We start from the raw sequence: 21,958 nt of genomic DNA on the forward strand, positions 1-21,958 counted from the left end.
GATGATCTGTTTCAATGACTCTTTATAAGTCTGTGTCAAATTTTGTTCAACAATGCCCCTGTGAAATGTCATGGGGCCTTTTACTGCATTAAAGTGCTATATAAATTCACATCATTGTTGCTGACTGCTGTGTCCAAGACAATGCTGAAGGCAAAATCCTAACATTGTAATGTCTGCACTGTTTGCATGATGTCTGCAAGAGACAAAATTCTTAGCAATCCTATTATCAGCACAGCAGTCGAACAAGACTAAGAAGCAGCTGAATTTTTCCAGCATATTAACTGAAATGAAACAAATTGATCATTACACTTATTTTGACCACGTAGTACATTACTCTTTGATTTTTACCATCAGGCATGCATTTGCACTCAATCATTATGTCTAAAGAAGTCATACAGTGAAGTCATCATCATCTTTATTTGTCAATGTATGAATGCATGAAGTAAATGGTTGGAAGTAAATTCACCAAACAGTGTGTAACCTTTGTTTTTGCCAGACCATGTGCTTAGTATAATGAAGCTGTATTGATTTTTTTAAATGTGCAGCAAAGTCAGGCAATACGATCTATAACCTCGATTCATAAAACAAACAAAAATAGTCTTCACCAACTTCACAAACAAGTGATTTTGTTTTCTGTGAAGATTCACTAAAGGACTCATGGTGATGGGTAAATGTACATTTCCAAAGTGCTAGGATCGATCCTTGATTGGAGGAGGTTGTGGGTTGGGGGAGAGCAAAGGGAGAGGAGGGTAAGTCAGCTGATCTCACCTCGGGTATTACTAGGTGCTCTACAATTTGCCTTGATGCTTGAGTTCATCCAGATAAAAAGGAATACTGGGATTACCACACTTGATCGGTGATCTCTAATGGAAGTGTGGATATTGGATTTGACATGACTGGATTGATCTCTGAGTACTCCCACAGTAGAATATCCTAGCAGCACTCACATTGGGCCCACGCATTAATGATAGCCCTATGGCATAGGATATCTGATGTCCTTAGCTTTGTACTCCAGTGACAAGCTCCTTCAAGAGTGAAGGCAAATGAAGAAAATTGGTGCAGCAAAATAGGTAAGTTAACATTCAAAAACGGAAGTTGCTTCTTTTCACCTGTCGCTGCCTTTACAGCAACAAGAGCCCTCAGAGACATCAATGACAGTCAGCTGAAAGAGACAAAAATGCAAGTTAAAGTGTGCACCCATTTTAGGAAGTTCTTCACTGGGAAACTAAACTAGAAAACAAATCTGTTTCTCAGGATCCCTTTCAAACTCTTCAAATATATTCAAAATTATTATTTGCTAGGTTGTGGAGCCGAAGATTCAGTACAGAAATTGAAAAGGAGAGGGAACCATTGAAAGGTAAAAGATACTTGGCTGGGAAAAAGCCAATAAAAAAAGAGACGAACAGAAAGTGAGCCAAGATAAATCAGAAAGAGAAGCCGGCAGATAAAACCATGTGCAAACAAGGGTAAATACTTCAAGTGGAGATAATTACAGTGCAGAGTAGACATATTCTCAAAGAAATGATGACATGGGAAAAGTGGGAATGTCTTGGGGTAATAAAGAAATTAAAACAAGATTTAAAATAAAAACATTGGATCAATTTACAGCTAATAGTAAAATAACTGAATATAGAAAACACAGAGAGGAAGAAAAAATGGTTAGAAAGGTTAAAAGGACCAACCTTAAAAAAATGGCCTCGCCAATGATGCCAGCTACATTAGTGACCTTCCTTCTCCCATTGCCACCTCTAGTAGGTGCCCAGGGTGCCACAGGCACCCAGCATTGGTACTTAAATTAATTGGCCCTTCCCTGGCCCAAGATAACCCAGCAGAGCCCTTTCTGTTATTCTTCTTTTCCACCAACAGAATAGAATTGATGTCGACCCAAACAGATACCAAAAACCTTTTAAGTATAACCAGAGCTATGTTCATTTCTATTCATGTCAAATGAGAGGTCAACAAAGCAGGAGGACCAGATGACGATTTATGCCATGTGTGGTATATATTGCCAGGAATTAGTAACAAACTAATGGTTCTTGAGGGTTTTTGATGTTCTCTACCAATGCAAAATACAACATCACCAATTAAACTTGCTCATTCTTTCCTTAATTGAAACATTAGATTCAAATTAATTCTAATCTTCATGGTTAAGTTAAGCATAAATAATCTAACTTGTATAAATATTGCTAGTGGGAAATGAGAGCCTAGAAATAGGTGTTGGCTCACTTTTTGGGCGTTCATTGAGGGCATTAATTTTGGAAGAATTACGTTTTAGACTCCCAGTATTATTATTTACAGAAGTATGGTGGGCTGACCAACAGTGTAGAAGTAATAATTTGATGCAACAAAGCTTAAAAGACAAAATTAAATTAATGTGGGTCAGAGCTCACCAAAGTAGGTGTCCTGGGCTTTGCAGGGTATCAGGGAGTGGAGAGAAATGATACTGTCTACTGGAAAAGTTGGTGCACTGCAGCATGAGGGGATTGCACACCTGGAAGAACAGGCTTGTGGACATTTCCTGTGGGCTGCAATTCAGTTTTCAGCCACATTTTATTTCATTCCTCAGTCTCAGTGAGGTTGGAGATCTGACGTGCTCTGTGACTGATGCTCAGTGCTGGGAATGTAGAAGCAGAAAATTTAACCCAGCAAGTGCATCACAGGTAAGCATGTCACAAAGCGTAACCTTACAATCTTGTAAATCATTTTGTGCTTAGCTATAAAGTCATCAATAGAAGCTGTACATATGCATAAGAGAAGCACTGGATGCTTACTATTCATGGCAATACTGCAGTGAAGGATAATACATTGAACAATTGTGTATATCAAATTACAGACATCAAAATGTCTTAAGAGATTTTATTCATGAAGGAAATCCTTATAACCCAGCCTAGCTGCGTAATAACTGCTCATTTAGAGATGGATTTTCCAGTTACAGCTCTTGGGTGGCAGGCTATGATCCACAGGACCAATGCAGTCAATGCCTCAGGATTAGCTCTTATGTAAGCTTCTAGCATGAAATGTGCCAATCACTGGGAGCTTGCACAGTGAAGGATGGGCATTATATCCTGTGCTGCTGGAAGTACATATAGGAGAGGTGCAGTCAATTAACAGTAAGCAGATCAAATGTGGAGAATACATTCGTAGCTGTCAAAACAAGAGGAATGAAAGTAAGGGGAGGAGTCTCTGGACAAGTATGAGAGCAGCACAGTGGCCAAAATTCTCATCCATTTTATAGTTAAATGGAAGTTTTGCTGCATGAGGTGAGTACATGCATAACTGACTACTCTAGGTCCCCACCTGCTTGGAAAACTACAGTATATTCAGAGGTGATGGCACAGGACTTTAACTCTAACAGACAGTGGCAAGGAATTGTTTATGTTTGGCTTGTCATTGTCATGTGTGCTGTGCCTGAGCTTGGCACATTGTCTGCTGATGCTTCATCCTGAGCCATTTCCTTGGCAGTTTTTGGTCAGTGGTGACTTACCATTGTCTTCCACTCTCAGGGGCAGAGCAAGGCAGCAGGTCCCAAGTCTACGTCAGCTGGAATGGGAATTGAACCTGTGCTGTTGGATGTTAGCATGTGAATCACATGCTAGCCACCTAGCCAACAGAGCTAACTACATTGTCTCCCACCGGTTCCCCCCCAAACACCCCATCCTCAATTATGTTACTGGCCTAGAATTCGAGAAGCTTGGATTAATGGTCCAGAGAACATGAATTCAAATCCCACCACCGCAGTTTCAGGTTTGAAATCTGTAAAATAAAACGTGCCATTAGAAGCCCAATTCTGCAAAAAAAAAATCACCTTCGTGAACGAATTGAACTAATGCTGGGCAGGACTTCTACTATTGAATGAAAGAAAAATACTGCGGATGCTGGAAATCTGAAATAAAAACAGAGAATGCTGGAAAAACTCAGCAGGCCCGGCAGAATCAGTGCAGAGAGAAACAGTTAATGTTTTGAGTCTGCATGACTCTTCTACAGAGCTAAAGAGGTGTAGAAATGTGGTGGATTTTATACTGTTTAAGAGGGGGCGGAGCAGGTGGAGCAAAATGGAAGTTCAGGGATAGGTGGGAGCTCAGGAGAGATTGGCAAAGATGTCATGGACACAAGACAAAAGGAGCACTCCGCTATTGAAGTCTGAAGCACACAAGGAAGCCGTTTACACATCAAATCTGCTTCAACAATTTACCTGAGCAATTCAAAGCTGATGCCATTCTTTTGCTTTCTCTCCTTAGTTCTCTATCCGCCTTCACTTAAATAAATGGATCTCCTTTTCTATAGATGCATGATCTCTACTCCAACATTTCCCTTGGCAACACATTTGATTCTGCAATAACTCTCTAATTAAAGACATTTTTACAAAGCTCTCCTGATGCCAATTTTAAAATTGATGACTCCTTCGCCAGAGGGAATAACCTTTCCTGCATACTGCCTGATACGCAGCACAGGATATAATGCCCATCCTTCACTGTGCAAGCTCCCAGTGATCGGCACATTTCATGCTAGAAGCTTACATAAGAGCTAATCCTGAGGCATTGACTACACTGGTCCTGTGGATCATAGCCTGCCACCCAAGAGCTGTAACTGGAAAATCCATCTCTAAATGAGCAGTTATTACGCAGCTAGGCTGGGTTATAAGGATTTCCTTCATGAATAAAATCTCTTAAGACATTTTGATGTCTGTAATTTGATATACACAATTGTTCAATGTATTATCCTTCACTGCAGTATTGCCATGAATAGTAAGCATCCAGTGCTTCTCTTATGCATATGTACAGCTTCTATTGATGACTTTATAGCTAAGCACAAAATGATTTACAAGATTGTAAGGTTACACTTTGTGACATGCTTACCTGTGGTGCACTTGCTGGGTTAAATTTTCCGCTTCTACATTCCCAGCACTGAGCATCAGTCACAGAGCACGTCAGATCTCCAACCTCACTGAGACTGAGGAATGAAATAAAATGTGGCTGAAAACTGAATTGCAGCCCACAGGAAATGTCCACAAGCCTGTTCTTCCAGGTGTGCAATCCCCTCATGCTGCAGTGCACCAACTTTTCCAGTAGACAGTATCATTTCTCTCCACTCCCTGATACCCTGCAAAGCCCAGGACACCTACTTTGGTGAGCTCTGACCTACATTAATTTTGTTTTGTCTTTTAAGCTTTGTTGCATCAAATTATTACTTCTACACTGTTGGTCAGCCCACTATACAACAGCACATAGGCAATGTGCACTGGGCAGCCTTCACTTTGTGGGTGCTGGAGGTGAGTGAACAACATTGTTCTGCAGAGCTCACCAGGGTCGCCTGTTGCTTTGCAGGCCTCAGGGTCACCAGGGGGCCTGGGTGAAGTGCTGCCCTGCCACAGAGGCGATTGTTGTTGTGGGGGTTGTCCAGGGGCAACTATTGTCTAGTCTCGGAGGTGGCTGTTGTCAGTGGGGGGGCGTCGGGGGGAAACTGCTGCCCAGCCTCGGAGGCGACTGTTGTTGGAGGGGGGAGGGGAACTGCTGTCCTGGCGTTGGATCCTGTGCACATGAAATTGAGGTGAGGGGCTGAGTAGGCAAGTGGCCTACTTGTACTGAAGTACTGAAGTAGCCGCACAGTAGGGAAACCTGTATAAAATGACCATCCCTCTGCAACTGAATCAGATCAGATGCAGCCACAGTGATATGATTGGGGTCGGGCTCCTAGCCTGCCCGCCCATGCAAGCAACGTGGTGGCACCAAATCCCGCACCCCACCCCCCGCTAGCACAGACTTCGAGTCCGCGACCACTTTACTGGACCGCGGAGCAATTGGACTGCACGCATTGTACAATCTCCTCGCCAGCGCTGGCCAGCACCTAGTGAAGCCCAGGGTCTATAGACGCTGCCTGTCATTCCTGCAGATGACCGAGAACCAGTTTCTCCAATGACTGCGCATGTCCAGAGACCTGGTAGCTGACATCTGCCACTTAGTATAGGACTTGGCGCCACGAGGACATGGAGGGCATCCACTGCCCGTGGCTGTGAAAGTGACCGTGATGCTCAATTTCTATGCCAGTGGCTCCTTTCAGGGCTCCATAGTTGACCTCTGTGGGATATCAGAATCCGCCACCCAAAAATGCATCCATGAGGTCACAGATGCCAACTTCACAAGGGCACACAACTTTGTGTCACTGGACTTCATCAACCGCAAGGAATTCCACTCACTGAATGTGCAGCTGGTGTGTGACCACCAGGAATGCATTCTGCAGGTATGCGCATAGTTTCCAGAGTGTGTGCACAATGCCTACATTCTCAGTTGGTCACAGATCCCTGGAGTCTTCCAGGGTCCACAGAGGCTGCAGGGTTGGCTCCTTGGGGACAAGGGCTACCCGCAGAGGACATGGCTGATGACACCCGTGCGGCGGCCTCAGACGCTATAATGAAGCTCATGCTGCAGCTCGCAACTTGGTGGAGCAAATCATCGGGATGCTGAAGATGTGGCTCCAGTGCCTGGACGGGTCTGGTGGAGCCCTTCAATACAGTCCACAGAGGGTGTCACACATCGTCGTCATCTGCTGCACCCTTTACAACCTGGCACTGCAACGGGAGGCAAGCTGACTGAGGAGGAACTGCACGTCTCCTCGGATGATGAGGATGCCGACAGGGATGAGGCTGAGGAGGTCCTCAGAGGTAGTGATGATGGGGATGAGGCCCTTGCACTGGCTAAACAAGGCAGGCATCAGGAGGCCCTCATAGCTGCTACATTTGTGGAGGATGAGGACAACATGCAGTGAGGACAGTCCACAAACCTTCACATAGCCCCTGAGAATGTTTGACTCCTGTCTGGCCAAGGGCAGCTCACTTGCGCTCCATGATCAGAGTCATATCATGTAAATGCAGCCATAAAACTTTAAAAGCATCTGATGCTTTGTCTGCCTTCAGCACCTGAGCCTTTCAGGAGCATAGCATCAGTGACCTGAAGGCTGCACAGAGCACAGGGAAGAGGCCCTGGACTGAGACACCTGCCTTTATCTTGTGCAGAAAGGTTTCACATCTGAGTGACACGAACACTGCTCATCAGAACAAGGAACCATAGGCAGGGAGACATTCTTGGGAGTTTATTGACAATAGTGAACAGTGTGTACAAGTCATTAACATCCATGCCCAGGCTGCACAACTAATTCTCCTTAACTGTCCTAACCCTGTTGCTACTCTTGTTGCTCCTCGGACATTCACAGCGGAGGTGCAGGCAGCCTGCTGACTGTGACGCCCTGTCTGTGATGACCTTGGCAGGTGTCCTCTGAAGGGCCGAGACCTGGGGAGCCCCGGCCTGCTTTCAGGCTCCTGCTGTGTGGCAGTGGCACCCTCCTCGGCCTGTGGAGCTGGAACCTCTGAGGTCACAGGGAGAGGGGATTTGGATGGACCGGACACTCCCGGAGTCACCTGGGTGGATGGGCCCGGAGTGTGCACCTACAGATCCTCCTCCCTATGGGTGCCCTGGGGCCCCAGGCTGACTCCTTGAGGAGCAGGGGTAGCTGGAGTAAGAATGAGCTGCCCGGCAACCCTCCCGCATACAGACTGATGGAGGCCAACTATGGCATCAGCGATGGGGTTAAGCCCGCGCAGCAGTGTAGGAGCGACATCCTGGACCAAGTTCTCCATGGCGGCCGCCACCCTACCAGTGTTGACCTGAGTGCGTTGGCATGCCTGCACTATCACCTCAGCCTGAAGACAGATGGACTCCTCCATCGTGCCTTGCAATCTGAGGAGTGCAGTGGACATCCCTTCCTGATGTTCCCGAGCTTGCCTTTGCAGCTCCAGCAACTGTGACATGACTGAGTCCAGAGGCTCATCATCTGACTCGGACTCAGCAACATCCTGGCCTCCAGCAGTCCTCTGGGTGCCGGACACCTGGCAAGTCCCTGCCGCCGCCTGCGGTGGATCAGACAGTGTGATGTGCTCACCAGACAGTGATCCCGAGGCTAGTCTAAAGCTGGGTCCCACCGAGGTGTGTCTCTGCGCTGGTGGAGGGTGTGGGTGCGCGCTGTGATGGGACTTCAGCGAGGGTGCCTCCAGATTCCTCTTCAGAGGTTTCTTCGAGGCTTGATTGGAGGCCCTGGGTCATGGACTCTGTTGGCTGTTTGGCGAAAGCAAGGAGAGATAACATGTGCATGGAAGTGGCCTGTGAAACAGGAAACATCACATGGATTTCTGATGGATGTTGCGCTGCTGGATCCTTACTTGGTATTGGATCACGTTGGTGCTGACCACAACCCCCCAAGCTGGATTGGTCACATTGCTGCCCATCCTGTGGCCAGAGCGGGGGGTACTGGACATCCCGGTGGGCCTCCGAGGCATCCAGCTGTTGCTCGAGGGACCCGTCATTGAAGCAGAGGGCCGTGGTCTTTACTCCTTTGCTGGCCATATCTCCCGGGCAGCAAGGGTGAGCTGGAAGCAACAAGCGCTGTGCTTGTGCTGGGACCTTAAACATGGCTCCCAGGGTGATGTGGCGGCGGGGTGATGGCCGGAGGGCTAATGAGAGCCCGCCCGCATGGAAACAGTGTGTTTCCCGGGAATGCATAAAAAATGAGGTGGGTTTGGAACGATACGGCTTCAAAACCCGCTGTCGCGACCGGCGGGTAAAACATTGTTTTACCCACCCGCCACCACACACAGTGCAAATTTTGGATAATTCTGCCCCTGATAACTTGGATGAATTCTTAACAAACCCACCCAGCAGAAATGAGGCGACTTTCAGCCTTACCACCCCAATTCCCACTGGGATCTAGCTGGTCACCAACTTGACTGCAGTTTAGCGGCTGACACAGATCCCGAATGGAATATAACTCCAGTCGGAGCTGGGAAGCCAAATCAACATTCCTGCTAGCCTGCCATTCCTTTGAGAAGCACAAGAGGAGTCATAGCCTCCCTGCCACAGGCTTCTCCCTCTCAAGTGACCTTACCAAAATCATTTTTCCATGATTTAATGGATTGCCAGCAAATCTTTTTCAAAGTTTTCCACCACCTGAACTGCTCATGAGCAGCTGTCGCTTCCCAGGGGTTCCAGGCGGGCAGTTGACCTGCAAAATGCGGGGGAAGCCCAAAATTTAAAATATGAGCTAAAATCCACCCCTTTAATTCTCCCCTTATTACAATCGTTTCTCATTTCTGGTGTTTACCTTATTATTTCAGGACACACTCACCTTGGAGTAACAATTAAAATTAAAAATAATTCTTATTGTCAGAAGTCCTTAATATGCACTTTTACATTCTTGAACAAGCAATTTGCTTTTTATAGTAATCCTCCACAAACTGGTTGAGCATACAACAAATATTATTCACACAGCATTCACTGAAATCGAACCTTTCTCTAATTCTGTAAGCCCGAAAGTCAAATACTGCAGAAAGTCTTTGATTAATATTGGGTGCTCACATACTGTTATTGATAGAAATGTAAAAGGGATCATTTTAACCTTCGCTAGAAGTTAAAACTGGGCTGGGTGCAAGTCAGATTACCGCTCAGGAGGTTAGGTTAAAATTACATCTGTAGAATCGAATTTGAGATATAAGAACAAAAATTGCAAACTTTGGAAATTTTAAAATCAGAAAACGTTGGAAATGTACAATAGATCCATTTGCAACTGTGTATTTTGGACATTTGGGGCAGAATCTTCATCTTGGAGGCAGGGATCGAGAATTGGGGTCTTCCTGATATCTCAATCCTGCCTCTTGACTAGAATTTCCTGCCCATGCTGTCTTCATGGTGGGGTGGCTGGGATGGGCTGGAGTCATCTTGCCACACGGAAACAGGTTTAAGGCAGAGATGGAGGTGGGCCAATGCCAAGGTGACCAGGTTCAAAGGCCCACCTCTATTTGCTGAGATATTGGCCCAGTTCTGGAGATGAGTTTGAGATGCCATACCCTCCCTCACCCCACTCATCCAGTATCCACTGCATGCAGAACTTACAAACCTTATAACAAAATTGGTAAGTCTTTGAGAAGCACATAAATCTGTCAACACAAACAAGCAATACTTTAACATTCATTTCAAAAACAAATAATCCTCTTAACAGCCTATAAATCTGTTAAAATAACCATATCACAACCCCCATTGGTAATTTTGTCAACAACCCCTACTGAGCAGAATCCATTAAGTGGGTTTGGAACTCAGCCATGAATTCATAATGAAATTCTAGTGAACAACTGTAGTGGAGCTGAACAGATGAAACTTGTGAAGACAGCCAGACACTCAGCTGTCATCTGTTAAAATTTGAAAGATCCAAACAGATGGCTGAGAAGAACTTCAAGGAAAGCAAGAAAGCAAATGGAACAATTCATACCATCAGATCTGAATTTCACTATTGTGCAATCCAGAATTGCACTTTATCCATGAATAATGTACTCTAATTCATTGAAATTTTTCCCACTTTCACAATGCTGTTCAATTTAATTTCCACTTACCTTTTCAAAACAAAGCCTCATCATATATCATTGTATTAAAAACATATAAAACTCCTGATGTAGCATTTCATTATGACATGTGAAGTCGGCAACACCTTTTGAATACATGTCATACAGTTCCTGACTCTGAACTAGGGGGGGGACCATGGTTTGAGCTGGTGCGAACTACATTGCTTTCCAAAACTGGCCTGACTTCATGGAAAACACAGAAGGTCTGAAATTCCCACTTCCCCATTGAAGCTGGCAACCTTAGTGCAGTTAGGTGCAGGCCCTTTTCCCACACTGATGAAAACTGCCAGCACCGGGAATTGGGGTGGGAATCCTGGAATTGGGTCCCACCTGCCATTTTTAAAGCCCACTTGATGCAATTCAGCCCTGTGTCAGGATGGGAAATCCAGCCCTTGGTATAGAATAAGATTAAACAGACTATTTTAGAGATACATTTAAGATAACTTACATTGAGCCTACAGCACAGAAGCAGGCTATTTTACCCAACTGGTCTATGTTTGTATTTGTGCTCCATTTGAGCTTCCTTCCACTACCCCACCCCACTCCCAGCCCACTCCTTCATCTAACTATCAGCAGAAATCTCTGTTCCTTATTCTCTCATGTGCTTATCTAACCTCCCCTTAAATGCATCCAGTGAGTTACACATTCTTATCATTCTGAGTGAAGAAGTTCCTCCTGAATTCACTATTTGATTTTTTAGTGGCTTTCTTATATTTATGACCTTTGGTTTTGGACTCCCTCAGAAGTGGACTTTTTTTTTAATGTTTACCCTGTCAAACCCTTTCATTATTCTAAAGGCCTCAAGTGGGCCAGCCTTCTCTTGCATTAAAATAAAATAATCCAGGCCCACTCAGCCTTTCTTTCTAAGCCCCTCAATTCAGCTATCCCACTTCTGAATTTTTTTTTGCACCTTGTCCAGTGCCTCTATATTCTTTCGCAATATGGAAACCAGAATTGTTAACAGCATTCCAAGAAATGAACCCCAGTGCTTAGTTTAAACAGAAGTGTGGGGGTAATAGTGCCCTGATGCATTCTCCGTGGCAATGCCTCAGCCAGAGTCACATGCCAACCAATCAGCACCCTTTTCTCATGCAGTATAAATTGTTGCTCCCTTTGAAACTTGTATCTGCCCTGATGAGTGCAAGATGAAAAGCTTCAATAACATGTCTCTTTTTACTGCAACACTCAAGTTCTGCACTGCTAAGTGACTAAATAAACAAGACAAAGATCAATCATTATTTAAAACTATATTCTGCTGTGATTGTTATTGCCTCAATACCCCCCACACCATCTTTATCTTACTTCTCTTATCTGCTCTGCCTAATTCCCCATTACTAGATTTAACAGTGATTCCACTCTGGTGTGCTTCTTACACATTCGTTAAAACCAATATGTAACCAAGCTGTACAAACTCCATTCCTTTTCCTTACTTCTTCTTGACAGTTTATTTGGAAGTAGTTGAAATTTCTAAATTATTAATCATTTCATTGGTATTTCTGCACACTTCTTGCTCTACTTCCCTTCCACTATTAGGTGGTCTGTAGAATATTCTTAGCATGATTGATCCTTTATTCAAATCCATATGGACTCCATTTCTTAAATCTTAAATGTGAATTATGTCCCTTGTTCCTTTTTTCTACCGATATTATGTTATATCTAAATTAGTATAGCTACCCACACTCTTCTTTCTCTATTATTTCCCTATCCTTTATAAATATGTAATATCCTCAATATTTATATAGCCGTGTTTTGGTTGTCCCTGATATTTATGTCTTCTCACTGTGAATCATTGCTTCCTGTTGCCCAGTTTTGTTTTGGAAACTGCACTTTGCTAACCTAGCGATTCCATGTTTGTTTTATTTTTCTCCTCATTTGTGCCAGAAGCATTGTTGTTTCCTGAGTTATATTGTTCTTGCATTATTTAATGGCTTATAGGGGTTTGTCTTTTTGGTAGGAGAATGTATGTATGTGCACATAGACACATTTACATACACTTGTAAATGAAGGTAATTTTACAAACCCACTCTCCCCACAGTTGTCCCATACATAAGCTTATGCCTACATTTCCAATTTATGCTTCTGATAGACAAGACTCCATGATGAGAACATGAATTTCAGAATTACCCTCAGTTAAGATTTATTTATTTAATTTATTTTGAACCATTTTCAAATTGCTTGCCCTTCAGCCAACCCAATACCATGGTCAGTTGCCAACTGAGAGGGATATGAAGGCCATCTACCAGAGGCCACTGTCTTGTGAGTACCCTCCAGTAGTAGCATAAGAACAACAAGAACAGAAACATAGGCCATTTAGCCCATCAAACTCACCCTTTCCATAAAAAGTTGCCATTTACACGAGTTGGCTTTTCTATTGTTATTTGACTTCCTGGGGGAAAGATTTCATTGTTGTACCCAACATATACTGAACTTTCACTTTATAGAGAGAGGATGATGCTTGCAAGATTGATTTTGTCTAAAACAGTTCTGAAATAAGTCAAATGTGACATTTTTAATCTTGTTGTATGGTAAGTGGTGTAAGTTTGTTATGATTACCTCTGTCACAAAACTCTGCACCCTTCTGTTTTCCCGTAATTTTAAAAAAGGGTAATATTGACATTTTTTAATCCTATATCCTTCTTTCCTGTGTATGCATAATAGCAGCGGAAATGGGGCCAGATTGGGGGTGGACAGGTGACAATGAGCAAGAATAGAAGCTGTCATTAAACTAACATTTATTCCCTTAATATTTTTCTGGTTTATTGTGAAGTAGGTTAATGGGGGTAAGTATAGTCGGGTCTGTGTGTGATTTAATTACATTTTGCAGTCTAGCACACTGAAAGCTTTAAATCATCAAAAGAAGCTAAGTGCTTGACATGCTAATGAGTAAACGTGGATGCTGGCTTAGCGTGTAAGGTGTGAAGGGAATTTGTATTTTTAGATAAAGGAAGAGTTATTTGGATTTCAAAGGGAAATTGGTCTGTTTACAACTAGCCTGATAAGCAAGGTTAAGGAATGTGCTTATTTTCCCCAAAGGTTACTGGCAATATAAGATCATAAGAAGTAGGAGCAGATGTAGGCCATTCGGCCCATCATGGCTGATCTGATAATCCTCAATGTCATGAAGCCTCTGGTATTAGACTCTCCCACAAGGGAAAACAATCTCTCAGCATCTACCCTGTCAAGCCCCCTAAGAATCTTATATGTTTCAATAAGGTCACCTCTCATCCTCCTAAACTCCAATGAGTACAGGCCCAACCTACTCAACCTCGCCTCATCGGAAAATTCCTCCATACCTGGGATCAACTTAGTGAACTTTGTCTGGACTGCCTCCAATTCCAGTATATCTTTCCTTAGATAAGGGGACCAAATTGTTCACAGTGTTCTAGGTGTGGTCTAACGAGTGCCTTGTATAGTTTTAGCAAGACTTCCCTTTGTAATAAAGGCCAAAATTCCATTTGCCTTCCCTATTACCTGTTGAACTTGTATGTTAGCTTTTAAAGATTCATGCACAAGGACTCCCAAATCCCCCTGTGCTACAGCCTCCTGCAGTCTTTCTCCATTTAAATAATATTCAGCTCCTCTATTCTTCCTGCATAAGTGTATAACCTGACATTATATTCCATCTGCCAAATTTTTGCCCACTTCCTTAACCTGTCTATATCCCTCTATAGACCCCTTGTGTCATCCCAACCCATGCCTTCCCACCTATTTTTGTGTCATCCGCAGGTCCAGGGGATTTATCGGCCTTTAGGCCCATTAGGTTCACTGGTACTTTTTCTCCAGTGATAGTTAGTGTATTTATTTCCTCCCCCACTTTTGCCCCTTGATTATTTAGTATTTTTGGAATGTTATTAGTATCTTCTACCATGAAGGTTGAAGCAAAGTATTTATTCAGCTCCTCTGCCATTTCCTGGTTCCCCATTATTATTTCCCCGGCCTCATTCTCTAAGGGGCCTATGTTCACTTTGGCCTCTTTCTTCCTTTTGATATATTTAAAGATGCTCTTACTGTCCATTTTTATATTACTTGCTAGTTTACCCTCAAAATTTATTTTCTCCCTTTTTTTTTGGTCATCTTTTGTTGGTTTTTAAAACTTTCCCAATCCTTTGGCTTACCACTAACCTTTGCCACATTCTATTTTTTTTTTCCTTTCAATTTGATACTGTCCTTAACTTCCTCGGTTGACCTTGGTTGATTTATCCCCTTCCTTGAATTCTTCTTCCTCAATGGGATATATCTTTGTTGAGAGTCATGAACTATTTCCTTAAACGTCTGCCATTGTTCATCAACCATCTTTTCTGATAAACTACTTTGCAAGTCCACTCCAGCCAACTTTGCCCTCATTCCATTGTAATTACCCTTATTTAAGTTTAGCACAGTTGTTTCCAACCCAAGTTGCTCAGTGTCAAACTAAATGCTAAAGTCGACCATATTATGGTCACTGTTTCCTTGGGATTCCTTTACTCTGAGATCATTTATTAAACCTGCCTCATTACACATTATCAGATCCAAAATAGCCTGATCCCTGGTTGGATTCATAACATGTTGTTCTAAGAAACTGTCCCAAAAACACTCTGAATTCTTGCTCGTGTCTACACCTGCCAATTTGATTTTCCCAATCTACATGAAGATTAAAGCCACCCATGATTAATGTACTGCCTTTTTTAACATGCCCTCATGGTCTCCTGATTTATTCTCTGTTCTACAGTATAGCTACTGTCAGGGGGCCTATAGGCTACTCCCGCCAGTATCTTCTTCCCCTTGTTATTTCTTACCTCCACCCATATGGCAACATGAAAGTTTTTATATTATGAGGAAGATACAGTTTCAAAGACATATGGAACAATAGAATTTACATATTAAAAAGTGAGGAACATATATAAAGGAGAATGAAATGTTATGTGCCAGAAGGCCATGTAAGATCTACCAGAAGTGTGTGAAATAGCCTTAATGAAGTCTCCAGCATTTGTATATAAGTCTGCTATCTAACAGATCTAACAGAAGCTGGATAAAAACCATTTGGAATTCCAGTGTCCAAGGTATTATGTTAACTTGCTGAGATTATTTTATATCTAAAATCTTAAATCTAAATCTATTCCTTAAAGGGAGTGTAACTGGGAGTCAGGTTAATTAGGAATTTTAGGAGTTATCATAATAGTAACTGTAGTCTTTTGTATGTGCTTGACAGCTTTTAATTTGTTAATAGATATTTTAATTTAATTTTTTTAAATCTCTAAAGGTCTTGGAGGACTTATCACTTCTGAATTCAGTGCACACATCTCGTAATAAATACAAATTGCAAAACCATTGTGATAGCGCGACCAGGTTTCCCTCGTGGATTTGGTCTGTCTGGTGCACATCATCTGCCATGTCATGACACAGCAGCAGGAGAGGATTCTCTTTCTCGGCAAGTCCCTCGACCAAGATTCTGCTCCATATTCCCTTGTCATAATCCTTTGCTCTCACCATATGCATCACTTGCTTTATCGCTCCAAGACACCACTTCAGATATTTTCTCCCAGATAGATCACGTTATTGATGAAACGGTGGCTAATTACTCATAGACCAGTGAAGTTGCCAGAGAAGTTGCAGGTAGACAAGAACATGCCAATTCCCAGTGGAGGATGTGGAGAAGGCTTGCCCATGGCTTTGGAGTCTCAAAACTCAAAACTCACTTGTACTCACATGCTGGCAATGATGTTCAAGGAAACCACACTGATGCACAGGCTTGAAGGTCAGTTGCCGAGGTTGTAGATAACTGCAGAGTCCAGAGTCATGGCTGTTATTTATGCAATGTCAGTGAAGCTTTATCTTCATGGTAACAATTAATGCTGCCACCACACCTACCCACACCCCCAGCCCCCACGCCCACTCACTCACCAACACCCTCTTCATAGTCCTCCAGATGACTGTTCATAGCACATGGTTCAACTCCTTTCCCAAGCTGGCATCTTGCGATAATGCGGGCTAAGCCGGCTTTTCAGTTCATGGCCTACTTTGACTACCTTAGTACCTAAAGGAGCCACTAAACATTACCCCATTATCTTTCCAGTGTAAAACACCTGGGGGAGAATTTTCTCCCCGTCGGGCGGATCGGTCGGGAGCAGACGCGGAGCCGCCATTTTACATGGGCGGGTCAATTAAGGCCCACCCAGTGTGACGCGCGCCCGGTAGTGCTTAGTGCTACCTGTGCGGGCAGGGGCAGGAGGGAGAGTCGGGACCTGCGCTCTTTCACACACGTGTGCGAAAAAGCACAGACATCTCCCTGAGGCATGGAGCTGCCTCAGGGAGATTAACTTCAGTTTTAAAGTTTAAAATAAAGAAAGTTGAGAATCATTTACATATGTTCACTCATGTGACAGCATCACATGAGCTGGGACATGTTTATGAAATGTTTAAAATGGTTTTATTAATTTAATAAACCCTTCATGAAACCTCATCCCGCCCGTGGATGAGGTTTCATGAAAAACGTGAAGGCCGCCTGGGCTCTTCGCCTGCCCGTCAACTTTAAGGTTGGACGAGCAGCCCTGTCAAATTGGTTAATTAGTTTATTGGTGGCGTTAACAGGTCTTTGACAGTTTGGCGGGTGCGCAGCCGACTCTGGTGCGCGCCTGCCGAACGCAAGATCGGAATGACGCACGGTGACGTCAGGACGCACGCCCAACATCATCACGCATCATTTCACACGTTGGCGTGTGGGGCCTGCCCCCACACACCGAACAGAAAGTTCTACCCCTGGAAAGAATTCAAAATGTTATTGAGCTATTGTGCAACGAGCTTTTCATCTACTTCCTAGCCCTTTTCCTTTACTAGAGGCATTCGCGAGTCATTTTGAACAGGTTATGACTTCTATTAAACCAGGAGAGCAATCTCATGCATTAAAGTATTTGTATGACAACTGTATGAGTAATTTTAGCATCCCCTAAGCATCACAATGGTACAATACAGTGTGGAATAGCTTTTTAAAAAGAAACTTGACAATAACAGACAGACAACCATAAACAAATCACTGCACCTAGTGACAGTTTATTTCCATTAGTCTCTCACATCAAACTTTAAAATTCTAACGTACCTGCTGAATCCTGACTCATTTGACAGTTCTCGCTCACCCTGTACCCCCAACCACCCCTCAAAAAAAGCACTACTATTGATGAAAGATTCTGTACTTCGAAAAATCTGCTTTAGGAAGAAGGTTTCATCAATTCCAGTGTTCTTACTTGTCAATTAAAATTACTGCATAAGTAAATAAAGCAGATGACAACATTAAAAATAACTGCTGTTTCAAATTGTTTAAACCAACAGAAACCAAACCTAAATTATCTGCATGTGATCAAAACCAATGGCAGTTCTTAAACCACAATATTCTTAGAATTTAACTGTCTATGGTAGCATTGTAATTATCTTCCTGGATTAGCGATCCAGAGGACTGGAACAACCTCGGAGAAGGAGAGCTCAAATCCTATCATGGTAGTTTAAGAGTGGGAATTCAGTTTTAAAAACCTGGAAATATAAAAAAAACCTGCTGGAAGTAAAATTGAATAAAGACAATGAAGATGTCTAATCATTGTTCACTAATATTCTTTGGGGAGAGAAACATGTCCTAACCTGGTCTGGCTTAAATGTGACAGCAGTACCACACCAACGTGGCTGACTATTAACCTCCCTTTAAAACATGACTAGGCAAACCACTCAGTTGTATCAAACTGCTACCACTTTCTCATGGCAACTAGTGATGGACATTAATACTGGTCTTGGCACTGATGTCCACACCCCATGAACGAACAAAAAAAAGTAATAAAATTCCACCAATTTCCCACATCCAGAAAAATGAATAAAAAAGAACAATGAACAAGTAGAATAGTTTGTAAATTATTTTGGAAAGTATAATTCGGAACACATGACATTGGCTTAGATCCTCTGCGGAGCGGCAATTGTCATCGGATTGCCATTCCGTTTGATCTTTTCCACACCTCACTGCTGCTCTGCATTTCTTGCTGGGTCTTCCAAGCACGGCTTCTCCAGAAATGCAGAGCGCAGTGTCCCTCCATAACATCACTGTAGTGTCGAGGGGAAGGCAAGACTTCATGTGACATGAGCTGCTGTATATTAAGTTTAAAGGCCTAGTGTGACTGTTAGTGAACGGATAAATGGATGAATGAGAGAATGGGTAGGGTTGTAGGGTGGGTGAGGTACGTGGGTAGGGTTGTTGAGGAGGGTCTGGTCAGGACGGGTCGTCAGGCCGGATTGAGGAATAGTCAGGGGCTTGGTGGTGTGGTGTGGGGGTGGGGGGGGTGGGGGAGGGGTTGGTCAGTGTGTGTGATTGGGGTATCATTTGTATAACTACCCAGGATTCAGACTAGGACTTTTCTGTCAAACATTTCCTGGATAAATATTCAGGCAAGTAAATCAGAATTGTTGTTGGAGACTTTCACGGAGGATTCCAGGGAGCAGAAGAATTGCCCATTGGAAGTTCAAACTTCCTAGGCAATTACCACCAAGGTCAGGGCTTTGGGACTTCCGCAGGGTCCCGACATGCTCCTTGGGTTGTACATCAGGTTTCCGATGATCCGGAGACTGGAAGACCTGGGCTAATGCCTCTTAAGGTGGTGTATTTGTTTGGAGAGTTTGAGCTAATTGTGTGCTTAGGTGCAGTAATATTGTTAGTATTAATAGAATGCTAGGCAAAATATTTAGCCCAGTCTCCCAAAATTGCTGTGGAAAAACATGGATCTAATACACATCAGGGCTCTGATTGATTATTATTGGCTTTTCCCTTTTTAAGAACCATTTAATAAGAAATTTGAAAATTCGCTCAGGATCAATATCGGGGTCGGCATTAGGATCAGTGCCCTTTAATGTATCTTCATGGTCTGGACAAAGTGTGCAGATGACACAAAACTTGGAAATGTAATAAACAATGGGAAGGATATAACAGACTTCAGGAGAACATAGATAGGCTGGTGAAATGGGGAGATGCACGGCAGACGAAATTTAACAATGAAATGTGAAGTGATACATTTTGATAGGAAGAATGAGGAGAGGTAATATAAACTAAATAGTACAATTTCAAAGGGGGTGCAAAGAAAGTAGAGACCTGGGGTCTATGTATATGTATTAAGGTGACAGGATAAGCTGAGAAAGCTCTGAAAAGGGCAGATGAGATCCTTGCTTTCCTAACAGGTGCATAGAATACAAATGCTAGGCAATTATGCTAAACCTTTATGAAACATTGCTTAGGCCCCAGGAGGGTATTGTGTTCAACTCTGAACAACACACTTTGGACGGTTGGAAATGCCATTGGCCAGGATTTTCCAGCCCCACCATGGTGGGTCCGTCCCCCCGCCCTCCCCCAGTGGATGAGGCGAGCTATTCAAATCTCGGTTGGCTTTGGCGGGACCGGAAGATCCCGCTGGCAGGAGGGCCAGAAAATCCCGCCCGCAGAGAGGGTGCAGAAGAAATTTACTGGAATGGTACCAGGGATGAGGGGCTTTAGTTATGTGAAGAGACTGGAGCAGTTGGGCTTGTCCTCCTTAGGTTGAAAAAGGTCAAAGGGAACTTTTGATAGATGCGTTCAAAATCATAAATCTGGAACTTTATCTCCGGTAAATAAGAGAAACTATTTCCAGGGGCAGAAAGATCTGTAACCAACAGACACAGGTTTATGATGATTGACTTCATGGGGTATGTTGTATCATTCTATGATTCACACGTCGGGCCTGATTTTGACCCATTCAAAACCTATCCATTTGCACAACGTTAAAGTCAGGTAAGTGAAACTGTTATTAAAAAAAACAGACAAAATAGGCAACGTCTGAGAAATGAATGCAGCAGGAGTTAGCTCATGGAAGTAGTAAGGAATCTTTTTCGTGATAAAAGCAAAATACTGCAGATGCTGGAAATCTGAAACACAAACAGAAAATGCTGGAAAAACCCAGCATGTCTGGCAGCATCTGTGAAGAGAGAAACAGAGTTAACGTTTCGAGTCCGCACGGCTCTTCTTCAGAGTGAACCATGTAACAGAGTTTTTGCAATTAACATCTCAATCCAAGATGTTTAAGAAGGAGCAAGGTATACAACTTGTAAGTATATTTTAACAAAAGCTCTTTGGCTTTTTTTTAACATATGAAAAAACATTGTTATTACATAACAAAAACAGAAACAGAAATACCTGGAAAAACTCAGCAGGTCTGGCAGCGGAGAAGAGCACAGTTGACATTTCGAGTCCTCATGACCCTTCAACAGAACTTCCGCCACTTGTTATTACACATGTAAGTGTATGCATAACATTTCTTCTACTATGTTAACAGGGATAATTGTCTCCACAAACTTTGGCATTTTTAAGGCAATCTCCTAAAGTATGATGCCCAGATGTTCTCCTAGTGGGTTTCATAGTTCAAGGTTGTTTGTCATTTTCTTTTCAAATGAAGTATTGATAACAACCTGTGTTTAAATGTTGCTTTAAATTAAAATAAATGTTCACAGTTAAAAATATATATATATTAAAGCCAAATGAGTTAAGTTGTGAAACTGTTGAGTTTATGATTCATATCTGGTCTTATCTTACTAGAATATTTAAACTTACCTTTAGAAAAATTGGAGAAATGCACAGGAGAACAGGTGAACAATATAATATACAGTTTAGATTAGAGGGCAGTTATGTTTCCAGGTTACACTATTATATAATTAGATATCGGAAAGTAAGGACATACTCCTAAATTTCAGATATTCAGGCAATTTACACGAGTGACAAGCACTGCTGTGCCAATGGCAGACCTGAAGTTTATAACAGTGCATGTAGTGTTTTAATTTATCAGTGCCTCCCTCAGTCCAGCATGTGCTGTATTTTCCACAAGAATGAAAGGAACTATTCTGAACAGTGGAAATGTAATTTTACAGAGAGAACCATTGCACAATATTATGCATCAATGCTAAATTCTGGTGAAAAATCTAATGTAAGACTATTTAGACTAATGTGACTGACATCTGTAAACTTCAACATTTTCTACCAGGTTAAAATAAGGCACCTATACCTTTATATTGTAATATTGTAATGTTAGTCAAACCATAATTGTATGCCTTGTATGGGAGTGACATAATTGATCGTTTACCTTGATACCTGCTGTTGAATTAGGCTCCTTTTGCACATCCTTTCGAGCAGTAGATTGTTGATGCCACATTTGTTGCTCTTGTCTTTGGGATTGCCTGTCTGACTGCTGAAGGCCGTTTCTGCAATCTCTCCTTCCATTCACATGACCTGCACACCTTCGTGAATCAACTCTTTCTTCCTTCATCAGCAATTAAATCTGTTCACTTCAAAGCTGAATTCATGCACTGGCCATTATTTATAATGCTTTTGGGACTATGGGTGGGATTTTCCGGCCCCATCCGCCGTGGGATCATCTAGCCCCGGCGAGAGTCGATGGACTTTTGGCAGGGCCGCAGCATCTCCAGTAGTGGGTCCCGCCGTGGTGGGGCTGGAAAATCCCAGCGCATGAAGGTATTAACAAGTGATTCAACACC

The sequence above is a fragment of the Cetorhinus maximus genome, chromosome 5 (assembly GCF_964194155.1).
Source record: "Cetorhinus maximus chromosome 5, sCetMax3.hap1.1, whole genome shotgun sequence".
In the NCBI taxonomy this organism is placed as follows: Eukaryota; Metazoa; Chordata; class Chondrichthyes; order Lamniformes; family Cetorhinidae; genus Cetorhinus; species Cetorhinus maximus.